This window comes from Pteropus vampyrus, unplaced genomic scaffold (assembly GCF_000151845.1).
Source record: "Pteropus vampyrus isolate Shadow unplaced genomic scaffold, Pvam_2.0 Scaffold136, whole genome shotgun sequence".
Taxonomy (NCBI): domain Eukaryota; kingdom Metazoa; phylum Chordata; class Mammalia; order Chiroptera; family Pteropodidae; genus Pteropus; species Pteropus vampyrus.
In genome coordinates this window covers 3,821,891-3,837,809 of record NW_011888917.1, presented here as the reverse complement: position 1 = coordinate 3,837,809, position 15,919 = coordinate 3,821,891, and the positions used below count along the sequence as shown (strand labels likewise).

Genomic DNA, 15,919 nt, shown 5'->3' with positions numbered 1-15,919 from the left:
ATGTTAGCTCTTACTTATCTATTATTCTTAGATTAGACTCCAAGTATGGATTCCTGCCCCAAATGTTTGACAACTAACCAGAGGTATTCTTAGAATCTAGCAACTTTGCTTTAAGAGCATTATGATTACCCATATTGCATTTAATGTTCTTTCTTTTCCAAGCATAAAAAAGTTCAAATTCACTCAAGTATTTCTCTGTGTAAACCGTGATTGCTAGGGGATATATGCTCCCTAGAGTTGGAACTGTAGTTTGTCTATGTTTTCAACCGTGCCTTGGTTATCTGGGAGGAATGGGCAATTGCTGAATCATAGCAGTGAATACTAAAAACTTCAGGCCTGCTTGGCAGCCTAACCCTGTCATTTTTCCAGAATAGAGAACGCCTGCACAGTTTAGGTGAAATAAAATGTAAAGCTACAGTCACTTCAATAGAATCTCCATTTTTACTCACTTTAAGGTTTTCGTTTCACTTTTTTTTCATTTCTCCCAATTGTTTACATTTTACATCCAAAGGGATAATTTTAAAGCAAATTCTACTCTTTCTTTAATGCCATAAATTTTAAAAAGTAAACTAGCTCATTCATTGTTATTGAGCTTTGGCTGTAAAATCATTCTGCCTAATGGTATAAAAATTTCATGCTTCGATGTCATGTATTCTTTTCATCAAACACTAAGCATACTCTGTAATTAAAAAGATACTATTTGAAAAAATAGGTAGCTTTCGAATTCTTAAAGGTAGAAAGGAGTGTGTAACAGAAAGTGCACAGCTAATCTCTGTTGTTTTAATCTAAATTTTAGTATGTATATTTCAGTGTTTTTGTCAAAAATATTTTTGACTGGCCTGTCTTTCAAATGTGAGGTTTCATTTGTGTGTACATGTGTGTGCACATGTGTCTGTGTGTGTAGTGTTGTGGTACTTGACCAACTTTTGCCAGCACCTAGGGTGACCTGTTTCCTGGCTCTATATCTGAAGGCTCCATTGGATGTTTTCCCAACCCGTTTATGTGAATGTCGTACAGGTGCTTGTAAGGAAAAGAAAACACAATAAATAGTAAAATGTTTTTGAAACTAGGAGCCTTGAAAATATAGTCCTTCTCCACACCAAAATGAGCTACTTGTAAATGATATAATTCCTGCAGCATACAGCCACCACAGGGGCCATCTCCTCACACTTGGGTAAACTAGGCAGGTGTCCAGGGGAGGGGATTCTTGTATTACTGAGGGAAATGGAGATGAGAAAGATGGCATGTACAGATTTTTTTTCCCAAGCAAATTACATCAATAAACCTTCATATTAGATTAGAATATTCTACGTATGCAGTGTAGGAACGCCACAGTCACTTTTACTTTGTGCATTAATTCATGGCAGTGAACAAGGCCTGCGTAGCATCTTCTATGGGCTCTATTCTTTTTTATCTTAATACCCTCTCCTCACAGAAAAAAATGACATTCGAGAAATTAATTTCCTTCATCGTTTTCTAAGTTGAGGCTGTTAGGAGATAGGTACCTGTTCAGAAAGAAAGAAGAACTTCTGTAGAGAAAACATCTTTAGTGGTCAATTTTTTTGTTGCTATTTTGTTTATTTTTTGGTTCAATATTATTTTAACTAGATCACATTTAACCAGATCATTATTTTAACTAGGTTATTTAACTAAATATAGCTAGATTAACTAGTATTTTGTCTTTTTAGTTCTAACAGCTAGCACTTAGCCATCCATAGAAGCTGCTTGGTATAAATTTGTTGAAAACTCTCTAATGCTAGGGACTGGGATTAGTGAAGAAAAAAGAGAACTAGTATCTATTAAGCATTTTTTATGTCAACTGTGTGGTTGATATTTTACCTGTGCATCTTATTTTAATGTAGTGTTGTTGGTGTGGGTAATGGAAAGTAGTGGTTCTGTTGCCTTCTCTATGGGTACCTCTCACTCTGGAAGGTTCCCTGTTTCTCGTAATTCTGCCCCTCTAGCCATCCTTCAGGTTCTATTCTAGCACTCAGCTCAGTAACAGACTTGAGTCCTTGCTCAGCACTTACTGGCTTCTTTTTCCTGGCCTCTGTGTGTTCAGGTCAGCTTCCCAGGCAAGCTTCAGTACAGCTCCTTCCCTGCCATGGCTGTGTGTGGTGCAGGAGGTGATGCTCACATTGCACAGGATCTGGTGAAGGGCTCAGAATAAGGCAGCTCTTCTGGTTAGTCTATGCTTGTATAGCTAACCTTTGGGTGGTAATGGGGTGGGGATACCTGTCATTACTAACTTAATAAAACCTTTCCTTGGTATGCAAAAACTGTCTCACTTCACCAGCGTGTAAAATAATGGATGATCAAGGCCCCTAAGTTCTATTCCTAGAATAGTAGTTATCACAGGAGAATATTATATAGCATATTATGTTTTAAGTATCAGTTATTGAGAAAATACTTAATGACAAAAAATAAATCAATAACACTTTTATTTGAATTCAGTAATTATAAAAAGAATCCGCAGTGTTTCAGGTTTATTATGAATTGATAGAGAAAGCCCCAAACATTCACTTAAGTTCCCATTTAAGTAGCCAAGGATTTAGAGATGTAGCAGAAATGGATTAGTCAGAAAGAGTAGAAGTGAGTGGAACCTGTGATAATGAAACTTTCTCTGCACCACATTTCCCTAATGAGCATATGCAGTTGCCTGTGTGTAGGATGCTGCCAGATCTGAAACAGCAGACATATTTTTGCTGTACCATAGGCTTTTATACTTGAGGCTCATTCAGGAAAGCTGATTATCCATGCTTTTCATTTAATAAAATGTTTATAAACATGAAGCTGTCCTAGTTCTTAAGCCAGAATCAAGCTCAACAAGACCCCATACTCTACTAAGGGAAGAAAGTAGGCTCACTTCCCAGATGGGTACCTGAGCAATACTTCTCTCTAGCTTCTAGAATTATGGTAAGTCTGTTTTACCAGACTCTACCCCTGACTCTGGTTTATGACTTTTAATTCAGTTCCAATAGGTGTTTTGGTTTGAAGACCAGAATTACATTTTCACCATAATGTATGTTGCATTTCACCGTATTGTGCCCCTTGAACTCATAATGGGTGCTCACAGGATTATGCTTTTGTAATCAGACAGCATTTAGTTAATTTACATCAGTAGGTAGGACTTTACTTAGCTATATTTTTATATTATCTAACCCTTTTGAATATCATTATAGGTTATAGCATTTTATCGACCCAATGGGTACCAGTTGACTGTAATTTTTTTCCTGATATTCCAGTCAGACTTTGACCATGTGGATTCAAAACTGATCAATCTGACTCAGATTGATTATACTCCGTTACTATAATAAGATACGTTAAATAAAGATATGAATAAAATGTTCATAGTTGCTATACTCAATTACCATAATAATATATGTTAAATAAAGATATGAATAAAATGTTTTGAGAGCCCAAAGAAGGACACCACTAATTCTGTTGGTGCAGTTAGGTAGAATTCGTAAAAGAGGTAACATTTGTGCTGGTTCTAAAAGGAGAGTTGGAGTTTGTCGATAAGAGTAGTAATGATGTTCCAAGTAGAGGGAATATATGTGCATGAACTTCTGCAAAGGCCTGTTTATCTGGAGAGGTTGAAGAGTTCACTATGACGGGTCTAGGACGTGTTGGGATTATGGAGGAGTCAGGGAGAGTGATGATAGGGGGATATGAGATGCAGAAATTTTACCTAAACTTTTTATTCTGGCCTTGTAAAAGCTGCAAATTGGTCTTGATTTTTAAACAAAAATTTCAAGAAAAATCTACATCGTGCTGCAGGTGTTTGGTTTTTATCACAAGAGCAGAATCGTCAAAATCCTCAGGAGGAACTTGGCAGCGTTGTGTTTCCCACTTGGCCCTGTTATTCCCACCACGAAGTGTGTGTGGAACCAGGAACCAGTCAGCAAACCCAGGGTTCCACTGTGAGGGGCCAACTGCATGAGGAATATTTACAAGGCACAGTTGATACTTGGCAACTTCAAGGACCACACATACTGAGGGAAATCAAGTCTTCCACTCAAAGGACCACTTATCTGGTTACATTTTTTTTTACTGTGGGTAAGGTGTGTTTCCATGTATAATGCCTGTTCACTTTTTTACAGAATTAGTATTTTTGAGTTCCCAGGAAATTTTAAGCTTTTCAGCAAATTATGCTCCTATTTAAAAAAAATAATTAAGGTATGCATTATTGTCTGATAGCTTGTTAAGAAAATTAAGTGGCAACACTAATCCCATATTTTAACCTTGGTATTAGAGTCAAGCACCATGAATACAGCAGAGAAATATAAATGGAATGTGTCAACAGACGCGTAATAGCAAAGGGTGTTTGACATTCCAACATCTTGTAAAGCACAAGCAGCAGGTTTTTTTATTCCTTCATGTAGAGAACAGTAATAAGATGCCATAGTCATAATGAAATCCATAGCTACTGACAAAATGTAATGGAAAAGTAACTTTTTAAGACTATTAACCGCAAGCATTAAAAGGCAATTAAATAAGTTCCAACATTTCTATCTACAAGGCTACTGTCTAAGTCAGCATTATATGTCCATTCTCAACAAACATGATGTATAAAACTGATTAACTAGAAAGGCCTCCTGAGGCATGTTGGCAGGAGGCCAGTTAGCTTTGGGAATACCCCTGCTTCTTTGTCTTGCTCTTCCAGAGAGTGTTGGTAGCCATCTTGGGCTCTGACACGTTTCTCACATGCATTCAGTACTTCTGTTCAGGTAAAATGGGCAGTTCCTTGACCATTTCTTATCTGAAGTTGGCTTTTTTTCATTGTGAGATATTATAAATCCTCTCTTGTCTTCTTCTCCCACACTGGGTATAGTGGGTCGGTGAAATTATAGAGACTGGTATCTGAAGAAACATAAGAAATTCCTATTTCTACATTTTTCAGTAAAGCATTCTTTTAATTTATCTTTCAGCCATTACTGGGTTGACCTAGCACTCAGCTTTTGCTTAGGCAGGAGACAGAGAAAAGTGAAACCCTCTTCTTTGTGGGCCTCAGATATTCTCATGAGTTATTTTCCATTTTGTTTGTTTTTCCTTGAGTGCTAGGTAGGCCCTTTAGTTAAATTTATCTGCCTTTCCATATACATTTCTCAGGAATTAGAAGAAGATACAAGATTTGCAAACCCTTATATTCAATAACTTTTAATTGTGCCTTAAAATCTGTTATCACATCTCTTTATCACATTTTCGGAGTAAAAAACAGTGCCCTTACTAGGGACCGAAAAGTGGCTATTGCAGAGGCTGTAGGGACCACAGATGAACATTGGTGATATTTGAGCGAACAGGAAGACTACAGGCATGAAACTGGAAAGGAGGGGGTTACCACTACAGAGCCGATCACTTCTTTTCTTTCCTTCCCTACCTCCACAGGCACCCCACACACCTCTCTTTTAGCATAGTGCCAGGCACATACATACATTTAATTAACACTAAATAGACTGACAGAGATTAGCTTGCTTGATTAATAATGGACTTTAAACTTTGTAGCTTTCTCCCCTTTGATCAACATGATGAGGTTGCTAGACAGAATCTTCACTAGTCCTGTTTCTTTTGTGATGGGCAGTAGAAAGGCTTTGGCCGACTTTTCTTCCACTTTTTCTTTGTCTATTTCTTCTAAAATTTTGGAAGAAACCTAGAAAGCTTGTGTTCACTCTCACATGCAGGCTCGCAATCTCTCTCTCTCTCTCTCTCTCCCCACTCCCCTCCCTTCCCCTCCCCTCCCCTCCCCCCCCACCCCTGATGCTCATATAAGTAGTGTGTCTTTACAGAACCATAATTGTCCCTTCCACCCAAATTTTTAGTCCTGTTCAAGGTGATCATCCTCTTTTGTTGAGAAGAGTATCAGTGTAGATAAGGTAAATTTTTTAAAAAGCTAATATTTGTATAGTGCCTTTTGTAGTTTACTGTGTATTTTCATACACACAGTACATTATCTCATTTGGTCTACACAGTAACTGTGGAAGTATGATTGTATTAATTTTATAGGTGATGAAATGGCACTGCGGAGAGGTTTAACAGTCATTAAAAATTATAGAACTTCCAGGTCATTAGAGTCAGAGCACATGACATTTCACTTAAACTGTGCTATTTTGGCAGTCATTTTCCTAACTGGAGACTATGGCTTAGATTAGCTTACATGGTTTCATTATTTACCTGAGTTTCCTTCTTGGTAGCTCAGAAAAACTGTTAAACCATTTAATTAGTCTGTTTCACTTTGGATTTCCTTCCTTTAAAAAATTTACATCTATTTTAGCTATTTTTAACCCATTCACCAACTGTAATTGAGATCTGAAAATCCTTATTGGCAAGAAGAGTACCAGTGATATCCTCGACCCTTGCTTCTGTTGAAAATGTCTTGTCCAAAGTAAAAAAAAAAAAAAATTGTGTTATCTTATGATTGAACAAATGCCTTTCCTTCTCATTTTGCCCAGATTGTAATTTCTTTAGCATTTTTTTTTCAAGATTGCTTTGAGTTTTTTAGATCCTCTGCATCTTTTAGAATCAGTTTTTTAAAAATTTCTACATATACACATAGCCTGCTATGAATGACTTAGATTTTGTTGAATCTGTAGTTCTAAAATTTTACCGTTGCTATTCAAGCAGCCTGAAGAGCTCTTGAACTATAACAACCAAGGCAAAGCTTCTGGGGGCAGGCATCCAGGGACTCCCCATGTTTTCTAGAAACTAATGAGATTAAATGTGGCCTAGGAGGCGCTCACGTCAGGTTCCGTCTTAGCAGTGGGACGCTGCCATGTCCCTTCAGCTCTGGCAGTCTAACTGATGTGAACTTTCCTCTCTGCTGTTTATGCAGTAAGTTGCTTACTCTTCTGAATAGAAAGCAGGTGGTGTGTACCTGTTGAGAGTTTCCCACGTTAACACAGTAAAGCGTCTCAAGAATGGTTCTCCCATTCCACTCCACTTCATTTACCTCCTGAACAAGACCACTACCTCTGAGGTGAGCTCATGACTCAAATGGAAAAGAATTAGTTTTTTTCTCAGTGTCTTCTGCAGTCTATTAGTTATATTTATGTAGACGTTAAAGTGTATAAGATCTTAGAACTGCTGGGAAACAGCTTACCACCATTTCCCACTGAATTATATGTTTGTACTTAAAAACCCATGAGAAATAAAAGTACATGTGAACAAACAGACACATAGAAAATTAAATACTTGTGACATTTTTATGAGACTGCATGTGCATTTGTGCTGTAAGAGCAGTTATTTCTTCATGAAGCTCCCCCAGGGTTTTAGGTTTTTCTGGGTAGAAGATTTTTACCTAGCTCTTGTAATTTTACAAAGAAAGCTTTCATTATTACAAGCAGATTTAGATGAGCGACTTCTGCTGCATTAGTTTGATAAAAGAAAAAGCATTTGCATTAATTTATTTACTCAGATTTTTGTAGGAATTTTTATAAGACGAATACTTGAAAAAAATACAATGGTAATATCTCGCAGTTGATTAATTTATAGAAATTAGGGAGAAGTAATAAAGTTGAGAAGGTGGTGGGTCATTGTACATAAATGGAAATGTGCTTTTTGGCATTGGATAAGTTACCTGGCTTCATTTTTTCAGCTCTCCTGCCTAGTTGGCTCCGTGAGCTTCTGTGTACACTGTTTTATTTGTCTTTACACCCTTCATGAACATTATATAGATGGAGAACCCAGTCAGGGATTTTTCCCAAGATGACATCTCTGCCCATGATGCATCTTGTCAAATGTTGGGTGATCCTCCTTCAAGGTTTGAACACAGATCAGTCTTGCCAGGTCCGATAAGAGAAGATCTATCTTGCTAATAAATCTTACTTCCTTTGATCCCTACTTTAGAGGTCATATTTCAACTAACTTCTCTGTGCTACCTGTCACAAATTGGGGAGAAATGAAATTTTAGACTGCAGTACATATTCCAATCCCAATATTTAAGTTAGATTCCTGTGTCAGTTTGGGTCACCCCAAAGTTACTCAATTTAGCCTCTATAACTTAACCCGGCACAGAGATGACTTAAGTTTCATTTCACTGCTCTGTCCTTTTGTGGATAATATATACAAAAATCATTATATAAATAACATTGTTTTGATTTTTATAAGGCTGTTGTTAAAAGGTTGTCCAGTGTACCTTTAAATATTCCAGGTGATAAAATGTTTTTTATAATTTAGCATCAAGAAAAATTTCTGTTAGAGGATTAGGAAAAAATTACAATTTTCTTTCACTAAATTCTAGCTAGAATTGAACAATTTGGTCAGTTTTGAGCATAGGCAATGATGGCAGTAGCAGTTTCTGTGACTGTCCACAGTAGAAATCCTGTTACCATTGTAACAGAGATCTCAAAATATTACTTACACTCACCACAACTCTGAAATTAGGATATTGATAGTTGTTTAGATGTGCCACTAGATGTTAGTACTAAATACATTCTTATAGAAGCATTCATGTTATACCACAAATTTGTTTTTTCAATATAAATTGTTTCTTTTGTAATATTGTGTGCTTTATTTTATGCATTTAAAAACATCAGTCTGAGTAGGGGTTTACAAAGTCACAAGGTAGCCAAAGGGGTCCCTGGCACCAAACACTCCACTCTTAAATGGCCTTCCTGATGTGTGTGCATGTGGGTGTCCTGGCACCTTCAGGCCTGGTTCAGATATTCCTTGTGGTGAGCCTTCTCTGGAGGGCCCCTTCTCGCCCTCACCTGGGCTCTCTTAATACCTAACACTATGGTCAGCCATGTCTGTCTTCCCTACTGCCTGTGGGCTGTTTGAGAGAAGAGACTCTCTCATCTTTTATTTTAATCCTCAGCACTTAGCAATGTGCCTTGCTTGAAATAAGCACTGGGTCATTGCTTATTTAGAAGTCCGATGTGATATCCATTATGCTACAGGGTCACAGTAATTGCTTATTTAAATGCTACATTTTCACTCCGTGTCCATCTTTGCATTGCTTTTCCTCTTGCGTTGTTTGCCAGCCAGTTCTTGGCTCTGTGGCTTAGAGTTTACTGCTGTAGAGTACTAGTCAGGTAAGGAATGGTGATTTTTTTTTTTCATCCTATTTCGTTAACACTGGCTTTAAAAACTTTGGAATAAACCTGTTGGGTGTTGGTGTCCCTTCGATGAGCCAGTCCAGGTTTTAGGAACTTCATCTCCCTATTCAGGTTGTAATCACTGATGGTTAGCTATCTTTTCTCTGAAGTGTACTTTCCATTTTGTATTTCTTTCAACATTTATTTCAACATTGAGAGAGTCTTAGGAAAGTTAGAGAGCTTTGTAATAAGCCCACATGTGATTGAAGGCAACATGGTATCTGGAGAGAAAACTCTTCTACATTTAAACAATTGGACCCTATTATTGGTGTTGCCCTTTACAGGTAGGTGGCTTAGTATGATAGGAAGGACAGGTACAGTAATGAGTCCCAAAAAGACTGAGGGGTTTTTTAAAAAATAAACACAGCCACAAATCTGAGAATAAAATCTATTCATTTGATTCAGTAGTGATTATAAGAATAAAGTAAAGGTGCCTTTTTGGTTATATCACATTTGGCCTAAATATAATAGATATTAGTCAGGTGAAATTTTATAATTGAATTTGTGTGTAATTTGCTTTACAAGGTGTTCATTTCTTCTGGTCCTTCTTGTGTCACCTTTACTGAACTGAAAGAAATGTTGAAGATGGTCTTTTCTTACTAAGCACTTCGGCTTCAGCTTTTTTTGAGCATCTAATTAAGCAGATCTAACTTTGGTTTGGTTCTTCATTTAAAGAATTCAGAAACTTGCAAGGACTCTTGTGTTTATTACATTAAGTATTTTCAATAATTATTAAAGAAATACATAATGGGAAGTACAAAGAAGTACCTAAAGAAAAAAATAAATGAAATCTCATTACCTAGAGTTATACATTGCTTAACAGTTTAGTATAATTTTTCTTAGTATTCCTTTTATATATAGTATCTGCATGAGTGAAAGCCATCACAAAACTTACTTACATTGGTTTAAAACAATGACAGTTATTTAGCTGATGATTCTGTAGGTCATCAATTTAGGGGCTCAGCGGGGTGATTCTTCTGTTACAGGCTGGTTGCCTCTTTCATCTGTGGTCAGCTACGGAACAGCTCTTAGCCGGGTTCTCTCACACGTCTAGGGCCTCAGCTCTGGTCAGTGTGGTCTCTCATCAGCTAGCAGGATAACTTGAGTATGTTCAAGTGACAGAGTCCAGGGCCCCTAGAGAGAGAGCAGAAGTACGCAAGGCCATGAGCAAAAGGCTTTGAATTGGCATACCATTACTTCCGTTGTATTCTTTCGGCTGAAAAGACAAAGGCACAAGACTAGCCCAGCTCATATTTGAGAGGTGCGGAAGTAGACGTAGTTTTTGATGGGAGGGGCTGCAAAGCCAAATTGCAAAAGATGTGGAAAAAGGAAGTAGTGAAGATTCGTAGGCATTTTTACAGCTTACTGTAGTATGTGTGTATGTCATATACACATATATGAAAACTGAGTATATGCAGTTATACATTCTGCATTTTTCATCACCAGATAGGCTCCAAATCCAAGTTGCTAATTCAATGCTATGTGCATACTGGGGAGATGAAATGAATTCTTATATGAGAATTTCCTCAAAAGGTAGGTAGGTCCTCAATATGTCACAGTTAAAAAAGAAAGAAAACAATGTAACTTCTTTAGGCAGCTGCTTGAATTCTATCAGTCTCATCTTCTGGTTTGTTTTATTCCTCCTCTGATTTCTTTCTTCATTAATTCTTCTGGTTGATAATACCAAGGCACTTGTGATGGGAGAATGCCAGCTTCTGGATCCCCCTTCAGCCTCTCACCAGCTCTGAGATCGTGGAAAAGTCACTTTGCTTTGGACTTCGGTTACTTCATCTATTTAATGAAAATAACAACAACCTCACAGAATTATTGGGGAGAATTTAATTCTCATATATACGGGCAGGTGTTGGAAACTATAGACTGTTATTGTTCCTAGGAACTCATGCTTTTGTGGAATTTCCAGAAGATTTTCTTACTTAACATTTTTTCACATCCCCAGGGTCTCAAACTGACTCTGGGTTTTCTTTAAAAGAAGTTGTAGGGTGTTTTTTCTTAAAAAAACACAACACTGTTTATTTCTGCTTAGTGCATGTTAAAGAAAATTAGACCTTCACAACCTTAGCCTACACGCTAATCTTCAAAACACCATAGCTATTTCTTTAATCTGATGGAGCCCCCTTGCATAACGTCTGTCTTCTCGGATCAGAAATGACATTTTTAACATCAATAGATTCTTGTGCTCCTCTGACAAGAAATATTTTTAAGGACGTATAATCAGTTATGGGGTATGCTTATCAATAAATTTTTCCTGCAGAAGTAAATCAGAAATGCTATCAAAATAGCATTATGAAAAAAAAATCTGTTTTCTTTAGTACTTTAAGTGAAATGGTCATGCTTGAAACTTATGAAAATTTTTATTTAGATGAAGGCTGTATATTTAATTCGTGTGCTGGTCATCTTTCCAACCAGTCAGTTTGCATAAATTTTATGTCCTAAGCAGAAAGAAAATGGTTATCATCTAGAGTCAGCCATTTCTCCATCAAGTCTCTATTACTTTTTTTTTCCCTTGACTGGCTGCTTCCACTTTCCACACCCTGTGAATTTCACCACAGACCTTCTTTATTCCCTCTCCCTACCCACATACGTGCCTACCCACCCCAAGAAAGAAGAACATCACCCTAAAACTCCCTTTTATGTTTCTTTGCCCTTTTCTAGACAGTGAATGAATAGAATTAATCTCTCATTTTGAAAATGTGTCTGTACCATCCTTATAGTTCATTTGTTCATTCATTCATTATTCAGCAACAGCGTTGTACACACCCTGCTGGGTGGCATGGATAAAAGGGGAAATAAAGCTGGCACTGTCGCATGGATTTTGCTCTGTTGTAGGAGGAACAGTACATGAAGGTGACATTTGGCCAAGGCTTTAAGTGAGATGTGAACAAAGGCTTTGGGAGGCTTGGTAGGAGAGAGCAGAAACCATGTTATGCTTTCCTTCCTAAGGATCACAGTTATGTGCTATGACAAGAGTTAGAGTCGGAAGAGTTAAAGATCGGAACAGTGATGATGTGTGACTGGATTGAACCTTGTCATGTGAAGTAAGGGTACTATGTACTCATACACTCCCACTACTGAGTACAGTAGGGAGAGTGGATTATTAACCTGGGTCTCCAGAATGTTCTCCATTTCCTAAAATGAAGCCAGTTGCGCTTTCCTGAGCACAAACTACCTATGAGCCTAGGTATTTTGTGTACTTCATCCTATTTTACAGCACCAGACCTGTCATGTATCAACCCTTTTGCAGATGAGCAAACCGAGGCTGAAAAAGGTTAAGTAACATCCCCAAGATCACATGACTAGTAAGAGGCAGAGCTTTGAATTCAAATCCAAACCACACTGTCTTCTTAGAGCGTCAATCCAATTTTAATAAATTGTACACAAAGGAACTAATATCATATTAAAATGCAGTAGTTGCAAGTCTCACCAAGAGTATTTTTAAGTCATCTTGACAGAGAGTGACAACATTTGCAAAAAAAAGTGCTGCCAGGATGTAGCTCTGTTTGTCCTTAATCCAGGTCATTCAGGGCCACTGTGTGTGGCTACATAGGTTGTAAATTTCATCTCCTAGAGCTAGTTGTAACCTATACAATTTTAGGTAGCAGTCATGTGCCCAATTTTGGAGTTATAGAACTCTGCAGACAGTGCTTCACTTATATTTATTATTACACCTCTATAATTCTCTCTTACTTTGAAAGGTTAGACATATTTAAAGAGGCTGGGTGGAGAAATGAAGTAGGAAACTAGATAATTATTTCGGCATATGTAACATACTATGGCCTAGCTGTTAACAGCAAAGGTTTTTACTTCAAGCATAGTGAATTCAAATATTGTCTTTTGTTAAAATGTTTGTGTAACTAACTACACCTAAAGTCACAGAAAAATTTCCCAACCAACCCAGCAGTCACTGGGGACTGATTTTAAAGAGGAAAATATCCTTTTGTTTCATTAGGAACATGAGAAACTAGATGGCCAAGCTCCCTCTACAAGTAGCAGACCCTTAGGGACATGTTCGTTGGGAGTTATTCCTTGTTCAAATTATGAGCCTCTTTGTCCTTCGTTCTGTATGCCTGGCCCTCATCTCCCATCTGGACTGTTGTAGTCAGCTCCACCAGCCCCTGCTCACCTGTAGTGATATAGACACAGATCATTTTTTCTTCTGTACCTGAACTTCACATTGGCTTCCTTAGGGTCACAGGATAATGTCTAGACTCCTCAGGATGGCATAAGAACTGCCCTCCTCCCTACCTGTCCCTCTGTCCTGCCACACAACAGCAGGACCTCTGGCAGTCCCCACAGCAGAACAGCTGTTTTCTGCCTCTGGGTCTTTGCTCATGCCCATCACTCTGTGCTTCATTGCCTTCCTCCACTAATTCTGCCCATGAATATGAAGTCGTGCTATAGATGGCATGCTAGAGTATCCCATCAGCCTTCTGTCATGCCATGTATAAGATGACTTCATGGCACATACCTGGGTCGGCCTGTTCTAGGGAATAGGAATCACGTTTTAGTGATTTTTGTGTATTTGCGTCCCCAGCACCACTGGCTAGTGATAAATGACTGTTGAAGGAATTAATGAATTAATGACTCTCTGGGCATGTCTTCTTTGGTGTCTAGAAGGAAAAAAATCAAACAGCACTTTGTCCCCTACAAGATACTTTAGCCTTTTTTGAAATTCAGGAGAAAAGAGATAAAGTCTATAATAGAACTGAGATTTCTGAATGACGACACTATTTCCCAGTGATGTTCTAAATAGACCTGCTGGAAAATACTGGGATTAAATGAATCCTGGCTTTCTGTAGGTATAGGTGACATATTCGACTAATGTTACTGTCTTGGGGACTGTGAGCTGTGCCCATTTGTCAAAGGGCTTGGACTTACCTAAGTGCTGGATTCAGGGCCTCTAGTGGATCAGAGCTTCAGACATCAAATGAATCAAGTCGATGAATGAGATTTAGAGTTTGGGAGTAAAGAGGACTCAGTGCTTGAGAGCAGACTTCTGCATAAGACATTGACTATTGTCTCCACCTGGCAGGAATGAGTTTGTAGGAGTTTCTGAAAAGGGGGAGCAACAGCCTTATCCTGAAAAACAAAACAAACAGAAATCCCAAAATACAGTAAACTAGCACTATGAGCCAGGCACTCTGCCAAGCATTTTCGAGAGAAAGCCTTTATCCTGGAGTCTCCTGCTCCCATAGCATGAGGAGACCTAGCCGCGGTATTCCAGTAGGCTCTGAACATCTGTGGAAGGAAAAGAACAGGGGGGAAAAAAAAAGAATGGAGTCTATAACTCATGCCTGTGGCTCATCATGACTATCCAGCTGTTATCAGCATGAGTTGATAATGAAACTTTATCCTTAATGTATAATTTAAAAATGAAATGATCTGTCTTGTGGGTTACTTTTTTTTCTAGTCTAAAACTGTTAGTTCAGTTCTTCTATAAGTCTTCACAAAGTGGCTGGCTGTATTTTAGAATTGAGCAGCTGAGTAAATGGATTCATGTTCTTGAAGCCAAGGTTCTTGCTGAGAAATAATAGACATACAAATACAGGTGGGGGCAGGTGAGAAAGAACCCTGTGGGGACAAATAGGGATTTCACTGTGAACTCAAGATCTCTAACATATTTACATATATATGTATGCATGTATGCGTATGCGTATATATGTGCATGTATTTCCTTGTTCTGTCTTCCAAAAGGATCGAGAAGCAAAGATACTCCTATAGTAATTAGTAATAAGCATACCTAAGCAACTGCATCTCAATCTCTAATATCATGGCCCTCTAAAACAAACCACTTTCCTCAGGGAAATGCTAATTCCAGGGCTGGGGCAAGATGCTTGTGGGACATCGAGAAAGTAAGGAACTGCTTTAAAAAAAAAAAAAAAAAAGGATGTCTGAATGACATAGGAAACAGTTTGAAGAGACTTCTTTTGGCCAAATCAGGGATAATCTGAGCACCAAAATAGTTTAGTATAGTATTAATTATAAACAGTTGGGGAGCAGGAATTAAGTCTGTACTGATAATGGACGAATGAACGGATGGATGTGGGGAGAGTAGGATTAAGAAATGCCAATTGCGAACTAGTAAATGTGTAGGGAGTGCTGGAACAGGAAAATTCAGCATATCACCACCATCATAGTAAAAATCAGATCCATCAAGACATCAGTGGATGCTAAATCCAAGCAGAAGTGTATAGGAACAGGATATCTGCATGCTGTTAAAATTACTCCCACAGATTGCTTATTAGTTGTAAGGGGAAAAAAATAATTATAAAGTGGAGCAATTGTACCAAATTTTGACCAGAATCAAAATTCACATCACCATTGAAAGGCAGACAAACATCATGTGCTCCAGATATGATATCCTTAGAAGAACACAACATCACCTGGATCTAATCATGAGGAAACATCAGAAAATGCTCTATTGAAAAAGCAAGGGTAGAGAGAATCGTATCCTTCAAAAGTATCTCATAAAAGACAAAGAAAGGCCGTGGAAGTGTTTCAGATTAAAGGAAGCTAAAGAGATATGGCAACTATATGCAGTATCTGACCCTAGACTAGATCCTGTATTTGAGAGTGGGGGCCAGGGTACAGGGGGTGCATGATAGTCATTATTGGCTCAGTTGACAAAATTGGAATATACATTGTAGACTATCATATCAATGTGACTTTACTAAAGTTAGTAACTGCAACTGTTGCATGAATATGGTTATGTAAAGGAAAATCCCTGTTCTTAGAAAACATGCATTGTAAAAAGCCCAGCAAAAGCTTAAATGGTTGTTGGTGGGGGGCTGTTATTATATGTATTTTAT

The 15,919-nt window shown here is 38.0% G+C and overlaps 1 protein-coding gene across 1 annotated transcript in view; it reads left to right on the top strand.

The window, feature by feature from the left end:
- Positions 1–15,919, top strand: part of KDM4C (lysine demethylase 4C) — a 347,564-nt gene that overhangs the window by 289,967 nt on the left and 41,678 nt on the right. The gene's annotated exons all lie outside the window — the stretch shown is intronic.